The sequence below is a fragment of the Mesoplodon densirostris genome, chromosome 5 (assembly GCF_025265405.1).
Source record: "Mesoplodon densirostris isolate mMesDen1 chromosome 5, mMesDen1 primary haplotype, whole genome shotgun sequence".
Taxonomy (NCBI): Eukaryota; Metazoa; Chordata; class Mammalia; order Artiodactyla; family Ziphiidae; genus Mesoplodon; species Mesoplodon densirostris.
Window position 1 is genome coordinate 55735537 of NC_082665.1, and position 15305 is coordinate 55750841.

The 15305-nt window shown below is 39.1% G+C and overlaps 1 protein-coding gene across 1 annotated transcript in view; it reads left to right on the forward strand.

The window, feature by feature from the left end:
• HHLA2 (HHLA2 member of B7 family) overlaps positions 1-15305 on the forward strand; it is a 152254-nt gene that overhangs the window by 1106 nt on the left and 135843 nt on the right. The window lies entirely within an intron of this gene.

Here is a 15305-nt window from a genome sequence, read left to right on the forward strand (position 1 = left end):
AGGCCCATTTTTTGACAGAACTGAAGTTTAAAATTTATTTGTAGTATCTTTTTGTTAGAAAAATGGGCAGAAGAGCACTTCTCATTTTAATATCAGTCTAGACCTAACTTGCTTTTGATACTAATAAAGGATCAAAGTGAAAAACCAGAAAGGCAAATACCTTTTTCTATTTACCAAGGAAAAGGAATATGTAAAATGACTGATTTATGTAGAAAATAACCCAAAGGGGAAGACCACTGAACATTTTTTTACATAAATGCCATCGTTTGCCTACTGCAGGTCATTAACAGCTGCTTTTAATAAAAACGAGTGGGAAATTTGGATTTGATTCCGCACCACTGCCGAATTGTTGTTTTTCTTTGCCTCCTTAAAACAGTGTTTCTCCCCCATACATACCAACAGCAACCACCATACCTGTGGTAAAGGGTACTGTGGTATGTCTGTATAACTTTCAGAGAACAAGATAGATGCATAACTTTTTAGGATTGGAAAAAAAAAAGTATAAGCTCAGTTATATGCTTTGAGGTCCTTGATTAATCAACAAGTAACCTGTGGCTTTTTAGATGACTCTCAGAACAGTGTCAGACTTGACAGGTAAATTGATTATAACCAAGGAGATGTTCACTTGAAATCAGGCTGCCTACATAAGATATTCTGACATTTTCAGAAAGTTATATATAACACTCAGAATGAAATAGTCAAACATTGTTTTTTGGCTGATGAGAAATCCTCCCACAACATATGTATTTTGATTGGGGGGAGAAAAAACCTTTCCCAGAGCCTTCCTATTTCCTTCCCAGGTACAATACTGATGCAGCCTGGCTTGAAGCCAGTATGAATAATTATTTTCCCCGTTAATTGTGTGAAGAAGAAAAGATGAAATTAAAATATAAACTGTCCCCCAGTAACTGGCACAGAAAAAAATGAAAGGAAAAACCAACTGTTCAACACTGCATATTTTCTCACAGAAAGAAAAGATGGGAAAGAACACTGAAATGTCATTTTATTTTTATAAGACCTAGGGATTATTTTTGCTGAATTTTTGTTTACCCATAACAGTTTAACACTTCAAGAGGTCTTTTGCCTGATGGAGGTAGTTTCCTTCACGTGTGTGAGAGTACACACTCAAATCCTCTTCCAGCTTCCTCAGCCACCCAGGAGTTTTGGGGTACAGTTGTGTTAGTATTTTGGCAGGACTTGCTCACTGGTTGACTAAGGAGTTAAATAAGAGCTTGAAGAGAATGGAATGTTGAGGCATGTGTATACTTTCAAGAATCTTAAAGATTTATCCCTGGCTCTATGTGTTGACCACAATTGATAGCGGGGCTTCTAACTCTTTTATCTCGTGCAAACTATTGTGAAATGATAGGAGGTAGTTTTTAAGGCCCTTATGATATTTCTGTGAATGGGTTAATCTCTGAAAACTAAAGAGCATCCCAATCAAAAGTGATTAAGCTAGATTTCCCTGAAAGATGCTGAGCAAGGCTAGGGGTGAAAAGGAGGCACGTTCAAAGATGGAGGAAGGCTTTCCAGCTGCATCTCCTAATATAAGAAGTCCTCCAGGAAGACTGGGCAGACTTAAAGAACAAAGCTGCTTTGTGTTATAAATGGTCTAGTACCACCCATTTGGCATATTAAAAACTTAGAAAACCACTAACTGAATAAAATTTCCTTAACCTGATAGAAAGTATTGGCCACAAATCTAGAAAGAAAAACATGTTTAAATGTGAAGCATTAGAGGCAAAGCCTTTTAAAGTTAAGAACGAAGTGAAGACATCCACTCTTCAAAACTGTGCTAGAGATCAGAGCCAGTACAATGAGACAAAAAAATTAGTAGGTATTGCAGAAGAAAAAAACTGTTACAGGTAATATGATTAAGTGAAAAATCCAAGAGAATCTACAGACAAACTATTAAGACAGTTCAGCAAGTTTGCCATATATAAGATCCAAACTAAAGAAAAATTATGTAAAAACCAAAAACCTCATAAACAAACCATATATAGCACCCAGGAATAAGTCTATCATTATGATTACAGAGAAATTGTTAAAGTCATGGAAAATCCAAACAGGGATACAATATTCATCAACGAGAAAAGTCAGTTATCTTTACCTAATCCGTAAACTCAGTACAATTTCAAGTAAAATTCCAAGAGGGCCTACACTGAATTCATGTAAGAGTAAATTTAAAGAAGCAAGAGAAAGGAATCATATCAGGTAATAAGTTCCCTAATAAAAGTATAACTTAAAATAATGGCATCACAGGAATAAATAGAAAATAGCCTGGAAACAGGTAAGAGTTTACATGGAAACTCAGTATATGACAAAGTTGGTGTTACCAACTAGTGGAGAAAGATGAACTCTTCAAAAAATGCTGTTGATGCTATGGGTTATCCATATGGAAACAAAATTACATCTCTGAATTCCAGCACATAAATTCCATATGGATTGAAGACATAAATGTGAAATACTTGTAGGATGGTTAGAAGGAAGCAAAATAGAGTATCTTTAATCTCAGTGTAAGGAAGGATTTCTTGAAGGAAATAACACATTTTAAAGAAAAGAGAAACTCATCAAAATTTAAGAAATTAAATACAAATGAGGACTCTATAAACCATGAAGAAAGGAGATACTTGTGACCTATTTAATGTCAATGGACTAGTTTCCAGGATACACAAAGATGATAGATCACTGTGAGGCCTCTGTGCCGAGGGTTTTAGATGCATTCTTCTAGGTCAGGATTTCTTGGCCTTAGCACTATTGACATTTTAGGCTAGATAATTCTTTGTTGCTGGGGGCTATGCTGTGCACTGTAGGATTTTAACAGCATCCCTGGCCTCTACCCACTAGATGCCAGTAGCACCCACCCATACTTGTAACAGCCAAAGATGTCTCTAGACATTGCCCGCTGGCCCCTGGGTGACAATATCCCCACTGGTTGAGAACCACTGCTCTAGAGACATGGGTTGAAATAGCTAATGCCTATGTAAAGACCAGGAATGTAAAGGTAAATGAGTGACTGAGCGATGTGTGTATGTGGTATGGGGAGGGACTGTGGTGACCTAGAAAACTCATGAACCATCTCAAGGAGGGGACATTTTTGTCATGCAGGAATTCAGCTCAATTTTGCGATGTTTTATGATTTTGCAAGGATCTGAATTTGGATTTGTATGTCACTGTGAGATCCTAATGACTTTGAGGGTGACCTTTCTAACCCAGAAAATACTATTTGAGGGGCTACTTCAGTTGTTAAATGTATTTGATTTATTAATGCATTGAAGTTCAAAATGAGAAACCTTATTCTTTTATTTTGATATTCAAATCTTATTCAATTTGTAAATATAGTAAATTTGTTACAGTGGAGTTTAATGAGAGGATTTACAACTTAAATTCCTATAGAGGTTTTAAACTGTTCATAAGCTTATTATATTGTTTTAATATTATCTGACAAACTATTCCAGATACTATAAAATCTCCTGACTCTAAAAGTAAAAAGTGAGAGATGAGGGAAATAAGTTCTATGAAATATTCCATTGCTGGTTGTAAAGGTAGATTTTAATGTAAAACCAAAAGTCTAAATCAGTTACTCGACTGTGTATTATAAATGGGAATCACAAGTCAGTCTGTTTCTCTAACAGGCAAAACTTTCAAACGTTAGATACTTAAGTATCAAATAGGCACACATTATTCTTTAACATAATTATACTACTGTAGGTTTGACTTTCATCATTAGTTACCCACTTAAGAGCTAATCATCATCCCAACCTTAACCTGTGAAATTTCCCGTCCAATATACCAAGAGATTCCTGGGCCAGAGGTCCAGGAGGTTACTGCCCAAAACACCAGTAGGACACACTCAGTCCTAACTTGCTGTAATAAACTCCCTAACTTAGAAAGGGAAGTGAGTGGTTTTGTAACCCATCCCCCTGGATTTACTTCGTCATTTAGTTCTTCTCTACTAAATGGAAGTCTTCTAACACCTCCAAGATTATAGTTAACTGTTTCAGCTAACTTTGGCTCTCAAGGTAGATAAATGCCATCAAGTTGCATTGTATTATATGTATATCAAGGCTTTTCTTTGCTCCATGGTCTCATTTTCTTGGAGGAGAAACAAAGTGCATGGGTGAACTGAGTTCCATTTACTGCCTCTGTGTAGGTGATGGGGATGGTTATTGAAGGATTTCAAGTAGAGGCACGTGTGTTGTGGGAGGGGAAGTGGAAGATGATTAAATCTGCATCTTAGAGTGTTCTGACAATATTGTAGAGAAGGGACTATGGGAAGATGAACATTGATTCAGAAGGCAATTCAAATAGTCAGGTGAGAGATTCCTGAACTGGGATGAGAAACAATTAGAATGGTGAGAAAATGATAGCTATTCGGAAGGAGATTCAACAGAACATAGTAATAGGCACCATGATATGTTCTCTGGGGCATGAATGGCACCATAAGATGCCCCACTGTGGGGCAAAATGGCTGGTCTTTATACCCTTGTCTCCCTGGGTCATTGGCTGTGGGCTGTCCCAGACACCTCTGGGTGAGGTGGCCTCTATTGTCGAGGGTAATTTTCTGGAAAAGGATGCAGCTGTGAACAGTGAGACCCCAATATTCATAGCAACTGGGGAATGCATATATCAGCCTGGTGAAAAGGGATCTGGGCAGGCACTGGCAACTTTTACTACAACAGCTGACATTAAAATGCAACACTTCTGAATTTCTTATGTGGTTCTGAAGTAGTGAAGACGGTCTTAAGCCTTTTTTTTAAGGAGTCTGCTAAAGATTGATCAGCTGTAGTATATACTGTCAGATGGCAAAATAGGTAATTCTGCGAATATTGAAACACTCATTCTAGTTTCTTGATAAAGAGTTCTATTCCATCATATACGTTAGTAACACTTAATTTGACACATACTGGATACTAACAAGAAAGATTGATCTGATTTTTCAGAGTTTTAAAGGTTAAGTAGAAATAGGTTTATTCTTTAAGGTCTAGATTGAGATGAATTTCAGTTTATTTATGGGACAGCATTTTTTCCCTCAAGGAAAAATTAAATTCAAGATGGAGAGTAAATAGTAAATGTCATAAAATCTTTCTTAATGGGGGTCCCTAGAACCTAATAAAAGCAAAATCTGCTAGATGCCACACTTTGCATTGCAATACACAGTACACCAGGCTTTCTGATGGCCTGTTTTTCAAATGGTTATTGGCACCTTGTCCTGAGGTTTTGGAACCCATTGCTCAAACCAGTACATGGTAATCAAACATTAAATCCAAACACCTTATTTTTATTATTATTATTATTTTTTGCGGTACGTGGGCCTCTCACTGCTGTGGCCTCTCCCGTTTCCAGACACACGGGCTCAGCGGCCATGGCTCACGGGCCCAGCCTCTCCGCGGCATGTGGGATCTTCCCAGACTGGGGCACGAACCCGCGTCCCCTGCATCGGCAGGCGGACTCTCAACCACTGCACCACCAGGGAGGCCCCAAACACCTTATTTTTATTCCTAGCTATTTAGTGGAGATGATTTCCTACTCCATACCTACATATTTTGCTTCATGAATAGAAAAGTAATCCATTCTGCCTTTGCATCTAGTGAGATTTTGATGAGAGAATTTTTTTCTTTCTTTCTGAAGGTGTGAAGGTGAAAGCCCAAACTAGTAGATCCAGAGATCAGTATTTTGCTTTTGACAGCCAGAGTGTTTTCTAAATTTTTTTTCGCAGCAAATATTTGAGTACGTATAATGCGTTAGGCACTATGCTTGGGCATGGTGATACAAAGACTGATGAGCCTGCTCTCTGTGCTCAGATAGCTCATACTCTAGCATGGCATACATGTGTAAACTGGCAAGTGCAACCTAGGATATAGAAGAGTATAGTGTATTTTGGAAGAAGGCTTTTCTTTTCTCGTACCCCTTCCACAAGACAGTTGGTTGTGCCTCCTCTGTACCCCCCATGGCCTGTGATACTTTCTCTCTCTGGAGTCCCATTTTTCTCCTATGCTCTGAAGGGTTTCAAAGTTTTAGGGGAAATTGGTAGGAGAATTCATATAATTGAGGTAGATCTCTTGCTTGGAGAGCCAAACTTCAGAACAAAGGTGATGGGTCCTCTCCTTTGTGTCTAGTATGGGGGGGGGGGGCAGTGCCCTTTAGCCTTTTGCTTAAGGGTGCAGGGGTGTATGAGCTGACTCTCTTTACCTAGGAACTTTAGCAAGGGGTCTGCCATTTAGAGTCAGGTATTTCCAGAATCTGGAGAAGAACATGCACCTATGTCCCATACACTAAGAATTCGAATTGGAAAGTGTTTAAGTGCATTCCAAAGAACTCACCCCAATGTAGTCCTGAATCAAGAGCATAAACTAAAAATGTTTTTGACTTTCTAACAACTTATTTTCAGTATGTCTTTGTGCTTGATCTGCATGCCCAATATACATTTTGAAAAATTGTAGCTACCGAGTTCAGAGGAATACTCATAAACTCTGTATAAAACTTTTCTTCCTTCTCTGCAGTACCCCAAGGCAGAGTATGGATTTGTCACAGTAACCTTCTGGGAAAGAGTAGACAATTGTTATGGTACATAGACTGTGTGATTGTCTAAGCCCTCAGGAGGAAGGGGAGACCTTCCCCACAGCTCCCACATAGAGCAGAAGTTGCTGGTTTCCCAGAGAGCTCTGAAAAAAATGGCTAGACCTCTACCAGCCCATTCTTACCCTATTAATGTGAAAGGTTTATACTTGGTCCATTTTCAGACTTCAAACTTTGAACAGACTTTTCCTTGCTTATTCTCATGCCTGTGAAGAAAAACTGTTTTTGTTTTTGTGGCCTTAAAATAAGATTTTCTCTCAGGTAGAACAACCCACCTCTAGTTCTCTCAGTCTTCTTGACTATGATATATTCTTCTTCTTCCAGATGAACTCTAAAATATATTCAATGTTAAAATATGTACTCTTAGGATATTTTTTGTAATATTAAGTTTATCATCCAGGGATATAGCATATACTCTATTTGAATCTCTTATTGGGTTAAAAAGGTCTCTGAAAATCTGTTATATTTTCCATTTTTAAACTGACAGGTAATTTTAAAACAAACTGTTGCTGTTAAGTTACTTACTTATGCTAGTAGTCTAACACTGTTGAGTATGGAAATTCCATATTTTACTTTCTGAAGGCAAGGAAAGATTGTTATACTGCAAAAGGTTTGAATCTCCTCAGCTTCTTGGAGGAAGAATAATACTTCTGAAATGGGAAGCCAGAGCTTTTATATGTAAAATTAGAAATGCCCCAGAGGATCTTGCTCTTTCAAAAGGAACATGAAGTCCTTTCACAAAATAAAAAGGAAAAAGGTCTTTATTCTTGCTTGAAATACAATGACAGCTTCCTTCTGTTTTCCCAGCAGACCTGGTCCTCTTTCACACTTTGTCTACATTGTTCCCAGAGTAATCTTTCTAAAATGCAAATATGGACACATCACTGTCCTGCCTGACATCCGTACATGATCCTGCATTTGGGACAATGTCTGCATTTTTTAGCCTGCTATAGAAGCCTCTAGGGGCATATCCCGGCTTTGTGGGGCTTGAAGCTTATGCAATTCGGGGGTGGGGATCCTTCCTAATGTAAAGAAATATAAAATTTTGAATTCAAAATGAGCCCCAGGGTCTTAGAAGGGGTAATACAAGGGACAATGCTCCTTGAAACATAAATTTTACTAATTTCCTAGGGTATCTGCCTCTACTAAGGGAATTGTTTTATTATCTCAAATGAGTTGCAGTTACCAGGTTAATAAATCATGACTAAGATGAAGTGTCCAATAAGCTAAAGTTGAAAACTTTTTCCTCTGCCCTTCTAGGTTCTTTGGCTGAGGCCCTGTGAATTAGACTGAAAAGGCAGATTAACGAGAGAAAAATAAACAGTTTATTAATGGGCAATGAGCTCACATGTAGGAGAGAAACTCAGTGATGAATAACTCATACGGGTGGTTAGAACTTGGGCTTATGTAGCATTTTAACAAAGAACAGTAAATGTGTAGAGAAGAGACAAGACAAAGGAAAAGGGTTTTAAGCTTCCAAGGTAAATATATGGGGGAACCCATGGAAGATAAGGGTTGTTTTGGTAAAGCATGTTATGTAGATTCCTCTTAGCGCTGTCTCTGGGCTGGTAAGAGTCTCCAGTGATTTACGAGTCTAAGTTTGTTTTAGGCAAATGTGGGGGAGGGCAGAGTGCTTTTTTTTTTTTTTTTTTTTTTTTTTTTTTTTTTGGCATCTTCTATTTCTCAACTGTCTTCAGCTCAAAATAATCCTTATGCTGAAGTGGCATATTTTTGTGTGTTATATTCTGATCCCCTACAGACTTGAGATCTGACTAGAACTCAAGACCCAGTGGCTGCATATGGCCAGGATGGTTCTTCCTAAAATGAGACATATTTTGAGCCTTTTTTAGAGTCACCACAATAAGGAAAATATTAAACCCATAGTTTTCATACTAGGTTTATTTCAAATAGGTTCCAGTTCAACCCTTAAATTACTAAATTAAAGTTAGTTAAATTACTTCCCTCTGATTTGAGATTGCAACTCTCTACACGGTAGTAACTAACTTCTTTCACTAATCCTTAGCTACATGGTTGAAATATCTATTTAACAGTCTTCTTGTCTGACTGAGCCACCAATCTTAATGATGTTTTAACAATGGCTGATTGGATCCTATATCTCTTCTGCCTTTGTCTGGCTTTGTAGTCAACACCACCAAAGTCATGCCCTGATTAACTCTTCCTCACACCAGATGATGGTTCTGGTTTCTTTTCAGTTGAGACTGAGATGGTGGAATGATGAAAACGGCTACACATACTCTCATTGTTTCCTACCCCATGTGACCATCCTCTCTTCACTCAGTAAATTTGGTTCCTTCCTTTTCTTTCCTCTAGAGCCTCTCTTTAAAGATGGAAGTGATTTCTTATTCTTTAGGTGACTTTTCTCTAAAGCATTTGTGTTAGTTTGAGTCTTCCAAGAATCAGAGGCCAAAATGTGATTAGACATGCAATCTCATTTATTAAGCTATATACCTGGGATGGAAAATGGGAAGGGAGCTGGCAAAGGCTGGGTCAACAGTCAGATCTTGGCACAAGAGAGACCCAAGTGAAGAATAAAGGGAAGAAACTGTGTATGGAAGTGTTCACTCCTCACTGCCATGCAGTCCAAGGACCTCAGTCAAAGCTGGCAGCCTTTTGTATCACCCTGTATATGGGCAGGGTGAATATTCCTAGGTTTCCTCCAGAAGCTGAAGAGACCTTCCACGTGTATTGCTTCCTTCTTTGTGTAGGGAATGCAAGATACAGTGATTTGTCTTCTACTTTGGAGCATGTCCCAGCATACCTATGATCACTGGATTCTTAAAACTTCACTGAAGGGACTGGCACCTGAATCTTTGAACTCTCACCCTCTAGAGTGCATGCATTTTACCATGGCCTCCAGCCTACCAACCACCTGTTGTTCCTGCTCAATCAGTATTATATCATGGATATAATGGATAGGTGTGATGTTCTGTGGCATGTCCTGAAGGTCTAGATCTCTTTGGACTATGACAAAGGACAGGAGAGTTAACATAGCCCTGAGGGAAAATTTTAAATGAATATTGTTGTCCATCCACACGAATGCAAACTTTCTGGTTCTCTTTCCTGACTGGGATTGATTAGAATACATTCACTAGATTAATGGCTGTGTATGTGTACCTGATGCCATATTAATTTGCTCTATCAAGCATACCATGCCTAGTACGATAGCTACAATCTAGGATACACCTTGGTTGACGTTGTGACAGTCTACAATCATTCTCCAAGAGCTATTTGGCTTTTTGGAGGGGCCAGATTATCAAATTAAATTGAGATATGATAGAATCCACCATTCCTGCATCCTTCTGATATTTATTTAATGCTGGTACTCATCTTTGCCACACCCCTCCATGGGATATGATAATGTTTTTTTTTTTTATTATTTTGGGAGGCAATTTCAGAGGTTTCCATATGACTGTCCCCACTATGACAGCTCTCACTCCAGAGGCCAGAGACAATGTGGAGATTACTCCACCCGCCAGTTGTATCAACTTGAATCACACGTACAGGCACTCTGTTGTCATGGTACATGCTTGCCATGGTGTAACAGAGTCCTTCCTCCTGGACCCCCAGCCCCTTCTTAAGTCAGAGGGTTACAGATGTGAGCATCTGGTCTGGGAACTGAGTAAGCGATTGTGACTTGGTTGGTCGGTCACTTTCAGCATCCTGCTCCTCTGTTCTTTATTTGGTTGTAATATTAAGCAACACCTTGTTAGCTGCCCATATGTTTTGCCTCTAGAGACACCATGCTCTGTTAACCATTTTTACAAATCCCTGCAGGTCAAGCAGCCTTGGCTGCCCTCTGGCCTTGCCAGTCATTATGATAATTACAGCCTCCTGGCTCCTGATAGACAAGTGCTGCCATCTGTCCTCTATTACTTAAAGCCCCTTCATCTCCATGGATGGCAACCAGCCTAGCTATGCAACTGCCTCTAGTATCAACATCCCTGGCTTGTAGAGGAAAGCCATCACAGAATTTCATAGTGGTGCTGGTGCCGCTCTCACCAGTGCATTCCTGATGGTGTTGGTAAATGGTGTGCTCTTTGTGCCCTCCTACAGAACTCAATCTTCTGGTGGGTCTTTTGGCCTTACATGTCCATACCACATGCCCTCTTTCCTCAGCTACTTAATTCCTTCACTTGCCTTCTGTTAGGGTAACCTCTTTGAGAATTAGCCGGGCTTTTAGGAGCTACCCCAGCTGCTAGTTTACCTACCCTCTGGGGTCCTTGCTCGGGCGTTAAATCCTGGGTCTTGATAAAGTGTCTCTAAGTCCATGAATTCTGGCTTATTCAGATGTACATTTTGTCCCCATTGATCAAGCATTGCAAAATCCACTTCCAGCAATAATTTCCTGCTCCTGCTAATATATCCCAGGTGATTCATATAGTTCTTTAGCTGTATAGTCTCTTTCCTTCCTTATAAGGCCCAGCCCATCTTCAGCTGGGTTAAGCTGAGATTTAACCCTGTTTATTGTCCTGGCAGCCAGGAGAGATAGTAGGGGTAGCCCATGTGTATATCACCTAATGCCTTGTCAGGGTGAAAGTTTTGCCATGCTGGGCTTGTTCTTACTGGGGAGGGTTATGCTACCTCTGCAGTCCCAGAGGGTCTGGAAGGTTTCAGAATCAACATCCTCAGGACATCCACTCAGATGTCCCTACCCAGTTTCAGGGTTCCAGGTTTTCCCCACCAGGGCCCTGACCTTCACAACTGACCTGCCTTGGCTGAGAATTAAAATGTTTCTGGAGCTCTGGAACTTTAATAATCAAGTCTTCAGCCTGCTGCTCAACTGTGTCTACCCTCCTAGCAAGAGACAGACCTCTTAGTAAGCTACCACCAAGGCTTTCTGGCTCTTCTATTTAGTTTCTGAGTGATGTTTACAGCCCTCATCTCTCATTATCCTTCTGTAAAGTATCTATGCAACTTAGCAGTAACCAGCCAACCCCTCTATCTCTGTAAGCATTGTTCCCCCCAATTTTTTTCAAATGCCAGTATCATCCCTACCTGTTGCAGCATTCACCTCCACTGGAACATTTTCCAGAGAGCATTCACCAAAGCCATCAAGAATGCACTGGTGAGAGGTCACTAAAATAGAGCAATTTAGCCACTATCTTTTGCCAGAAAGTGTGTGATCCACCTACCAAGGAGGATGGTGTCCTCTGTCTGCCTGGTGGTGGATAAGCCAGTACCAAACCCCCATCTTACTGTGTGTTTTTTCGGACCACTTCTAGTACTACTGGTGTTTGTCTGGGTCCTCTGAAATCAGACACCAAGACTGGGTTAAATGTAAAAGGATTATATTAGAGAAAATGCCTGTATGAGAAAAAATGATGAGGGAGATGGAAAAGGCTGGAAGAGCAGTCAGACCGTGGGCAAGTCTGAATGTGAATGAGGAATAGATGGAAGGAAGGTTGAGTGGAAGCATGCCTTTACAGTCTAAGGAAGGCTCAACAAGGCCGTCAAGGAAGTCCAGTCAAAATCACCCATCCAAGGAGGCCCATGTCTCCTACAGAACTCAGTCATTGCCTGGAAGCAGCCCTTGGGTGTGTTGCCTCTGTCCAAACATGTAGTGGTTTTTCAGAGCACAGCTGTTGGAGCCTCTGGTCAATTCTGCTCATTTTCATGACCCCCACAGCTTAATCAGTGTTCTAGTTACTATTTTTGCATAACAACGTACAGCAAAATTTTGCAGCACAAGACACCATTCTATTATATCTGTAGTGTTAAAGAAAAACCAAAATGGAGGCCATAGTTTGACTATACCCCTAAATCAAACACTCATATCACATAACCAAAATAAGCTGTGCTGATTTCCCTGAAATGCTGACTCTGACCTTAAACAAAACTTAAGCTTTCTTCATGTCTGTGTGACCTTACAGCTTCCTAGCCAATAGGCTACAAATTAGTAAACTTATACAGTGCTATTACCCTAAAAGGAATGTAAGTTTCTAGTAACCAGTCACAATAGAAAACAATCTACAGTTGACCCTTGAATAACATGGGTTTGAACTGTTTGGGTCCACTTATATGTGTATTTTTTCAATAGTAAATCCTATAGTACTACATGATCTGCAGTTGGTTGAATCCAAGGATGCTGAACTGTGCTGGAGGTTGGTGTTCCTAACCCTAGGGTGGTTCAAGGGTCACCTGAACTCTTTCATTCATTCTTTGTAAATTGAGGTGTAACTGCTGAGACCTGAGCTTCGTGTTACTTTTGGTTTTGAAGTCTCCCTGTTGCAAAAGGTTTGTCTCTTGCTCAGTAAAATATTTATATCAAGTAATGCTCTCTGAATATTCTTGTGATAGTAGATTGGTCCAGGAACTCAAACAGAGCATAACAAGCATGTCTTGTCTTTGCTCTGTAATGTTTGAGGCCTCAGCTAGGAAGACTGGAAGACTAGGGTGACTCCATGGTTGAGGACTGGATTCCTCCGAAGGCTAATTCACTCATGACAGGCACCTCGGCTGGGATGGTGTGAGGATTAGGAGGTCCAACAAGAGTTCCTACACATGGCCTCTCCATGTGGCTTGGCTTTCTTACAACATGATGATCTCAGGGTAGTCAGAGTTAAGAGTTTTCTCTTCTCCCTCATCTGAATTAAATCCAGGTTGATGAAAACCAGGAATTATCCAAATAAACAAACTACAGGGAGCTATTTCAAGATTCGTCCTTTTTCTGAGGTGGTTGATAAACATTTCAACTATAGTCTGATATTTAATTCCAAAATAATAAAATCCTAACTTGCTTCCTGAAATGGCCTTTCTAAACTGGGAATTAGGGAACAGAGTTCTCATCCAAAGGTAATTAAATGGCCCTAATAGGTAACTAATGACTTCTTAAGGACCTTCTCAGTGTATTCAAGTGCAGTGTTTACCACAGTAAGAAAACTATAAGAGAACGGGGAAGAATGACAGGACTTTGTCCTGAAGGACATATATCTTATATCTCCCTTTAAAAATATTACCAAAAAATAAATGACAAATGTTAGATAATAAAATGGATTAAAATATTCAGTCTCTCTCTTCACAGTGGTTAAAATGCAAAGTAACAGAAGAAGCAAGAGGGAAATAGATGAGACCAACCAAAATACGTGTTATGGCTGAGTGTCAAATTACCCCTGAGTTTGTTTAATCTCTATGTGATTTATACATGAAGAGCTAGCTAATTTGTGATATTGTTTGGAGAACTCAGAGGTATCAGAGTGAAGGCAGTTTTTCCAAACTAAAATGAGTTGGGAAGATAAGAAAATCCGCCATTTAAAATAAATTGGCTTAGGGACTAGCAAAACTCAGTACAAAGCTCTATCACTAATGAAATCCTTATTGGAAACTTAGCTTTGACCTATCGCTAAATATAAAATTCTTATTTTAGTCTTGTGTAGCAATAGATATCATTTATTTATAAATTTGATTTTGCCTGTGACAATTTGCATAGCCTGGTAACTTAAGAAATCTACACAATTTTAAAGAGAAAACAAACATCCATTGAAATTAGAAAAACAGTTTTCCTACCAGTCCATGCTTTTCATTATGGATTTGTTAAAGCAATAGGTTTACCTTGAGTTGTACTGAATCTAATATTTGGACTTGGGCCTGTCTTTCTTGAAGATTGGTAGGATCACACCTTTATCTTTCTTATATTCCCTTTGTTTTTGTAGTCAGACTAGCATAGAATAAAGTGGACTGCTTTCTCCATGGTCTCTGTCTCACTTCTGATCAAAGAGAGAATATGTATGTAGAAATGGGGGGTAGTTCTTTTAATTTGTTTTAGCATAAACTACTGGGATGAAAGCTTAAAATAATAATGGAAAATACCATGAATCCAGAAAGATCTGTTTGGATAGTTATATCTTGATTAGAGATCAATTCTAAGTGTCTTGGAGAGAGGGGAAGTAGGACACCTATGTTTGACGTTAATTAAGGCTACAAAACTAGAGAGGAGATTCTTTTAGTCTGAGAAATTAATTGAACTTATCTGAGTCTTAAGATAACCTTTCAATATACATCAATAAGACATTTTATAATACCAATTTGTCATTGGCAGTTTCCGGCTATAAAGTCAAGGTAATTAAGGATGAACATTTTAGATTATAAAAGTAACATTTGTTGAGAATCTTCTTAAATATATAGGGTTGGTGACCCTAATCTGCTAAAAACTAGTTCACTCACTGAGCAGCAGTTATGCTGCTGCTATGCAGATGCCCATTTCCAACCAATAAGGATGTTTTGATTTACTGCATTTGAAAGGCAGCTGTACATGTACATGTTTAAAATCTCTACAGTTGAATCTGAAATGCAGCTAGTAGCTATATCATCCTCTGGGGAAAGTAACGTTACTGCTTCTATCTTGCATCATGTTGCTATGGGTAAAAATGCAGAACACCCTTCCTTTTCATGAAATACTGCTTGTTGGATTAACTACACTACCCTGTGACATTTTGCGATGTGAAGTTTCCTCCCTCAGTTATCACTTTGCTGTAGCCATCTTGGGCTTTAACTTTCTATCAATATTGTTCTACCATACAATAAAGACTTTTTCTCCTTTATAAAGAAGAAACATAACCAAAATTAAGCAGTTCTGCCTCTTTTCACTGGATGATTTTTTAATCCTATTCTTCAAGTAGTGGGGTCTACCCTGTCTATTGCTTTTTCTTTTGAAAACTTAATTTCAACTTCCCGATGCAGTCCTTTCTTGTTTTTTGATTATATGCCTG